This window comes from Aplysia californica, unplaced genomic scaffold (assembly GCF_000002075.1).
Source record: "Aplysia californica isolate F4 #8 unplaced genomic scaffold, AplCal3.0 scaffold00078, whole genome shotgun sequence".
NCBI classification, from domain to species: domain Eukaryota; kingdom Metazoa; phylum Mollusca; class Gastropoda; order Aplysiida; family Aplysiidae; genus Aplysia; species Aplysia californica.
This window is the reverse complement of record NW_004797348.1, coordinates 1,539,276-1,541,163: the sequence shown is the minus strand read 5'-3', so window position 1 is coordinate 1,541,163 and position 1,888 is coordinate 1,539,276. Positions and strand designations below refer to the sequence as shown.

Here is a 1,888-nt window from a genome sequence, read left to right as displayed (position 1 = left end):
CCCCCGGAAAAAAATGTTTTAAGTTTCCCGGAGCTCCAAATTGTAAGATTGATTCCAAATATCACAAGGGACTGGTCTTTCTCGAGATCTTTTTAGAACTGATAATTGGTAATTTCCCTTGGAGTCTTGGGCCCGCAGAATTGTAATCAGATACACACAAAAGTACATTCGCACACTCACGCACAGACACACACTCACAAATATACGCGCGAGCGCGCGCGCTCGCGCACACACGTACACATAGACACACACACATACCCAATCTCACACACAAATACATGCTAACACATAAACACACACAGACACACATACACAGACACAAACACACACACACAACAACAACAACAAACAAACAAACAAACAAAAACAAAAAAAACAGCCAAAGTTTGAAAGCCCATGGAATTTGAGTCAAAGTCATCTGCATTGTTATTGAGTATGCTGTAACCAATGAGCAAAAAAATGCTGGATTTGATTTTTTGTGAATTTAACCTGGCCTATTTACTGGAAGCTAGTTGGATAACTTTTGGGTAGACTTGTTCGTGGTATACACTATACGCACATGTTCAATCTAAAAATTTCTGACCTGTGGTGTTCACTTATTAGGCGTTTGTTTTGTCTCTTTCGAAATACTGAAACATCAAATTGTAGGGAATCATTCGTTAAATCCGTACCATACCATACCATACCATACCATACCATACCATACCATACCATACCATACCATACCATACCATACCATACCATACCATACCATATTGTACTGTACCGTACTGTACCGTGTGATTATGCCCTGCATTAAGTGAGTGAGTCTGGAATCCTATTTGCAAAACCAATTCACTTCCCTCTTGACATATTATTATACTTATTGTGTGTGCTATTTGGACCAACACATTAAGATAAGTATTGCAGTTGGTTGCGAGTAACCTAAACACTGATTGGCTTTGGCGCAGCCTTTTTGTCCAAAGCCGCCACCCCTTCCAGCATGGGCCTAGAGCTAAGCCGGGCGGTGGTTAATAAACCCCTGAACCCGCTGTCGTTGGTAATACCAGCCAGTCAATATTCTATAGCGCAATCGAGACCCAAGTGATATTTGAAGATAGATCATCTACCATTCTTTGTGCGTGCGCGACTGCGTGTGTATGTGTTCAATGGGTACATGGTGAATTGAACTTGATTGATTATCCCGACGACTTGCCTTTCTGCCAAAGAACGACAGAACTTCAAATAGGAGACGGTGATCTTTTCTGGGGTCAATAATACTGTCTCCGACCGGTGGAGCCAGTTTCTTACAAATGATAGTTTTTGGAAAAAAGGACACAAGCAAACTGGCTTTTTGTAGCTGTTGAAATAATTTGTTCTTAACAAAAGTGACCAAAATTCAAGCTGAAAGTGTGAAAGCACGTGAATATTTCCTCAACAGTTGGGATTATCACTGAGCCCAGATCCTCGGCCTCCAGGTATTTAAAATCCGAAGATTTTTAATACTCTACTTTCTTTCAAGTCTAGACCCCAAGAAGAACGGAAATATCCCTCCTCCAAAATAAACCAAAAAACAACAACAACAAACAAACATATAAAAGAACAAACATACAAACAAACGGAAAACAAACAGACAAACTAACAAAACAACAAAAAACAACAAAAGAAACAGACAGCTGCACAGTAACAACAACAACAACAACAAAAGAAGCAGTCACTCTAGACCAGTGGCTGCTCTGACAGGTGCTGTGTCGCTTTGCCGATTTGTCGTTATTGGTGTCGTTGTCGTTGTTATCTTGTGCTGCCACTGTTGTTGCTCAAAAATCCCATTTTTGTATCCTAGGCAAGTCGCTGGTATTTGGTAGTTAGTCGTTTATGTAAGACACAAGCAGAGATAGAGAAAGAGAGA

The 1,888-nt window shown here is 40.5% G+C and overlaps 1 protein-coding gene across 1 annotated transcript in view; it reads left to right on the top strand.

Moving 5' to 3' along the window:
- Positions 1-974: 974 nt before the first annotated feature.
- LOC101863572 (centrosomal protein of 83 kDa) overlaps positions 975-1,888 on the top strand; it is a gene marked incomplete in the record, with an annotated part of 28,576 nt that continues 27,662 nt past the window's right edge. The window contains 1 exon segment of the mRNA XM_035968724.1: positions 975-1,457.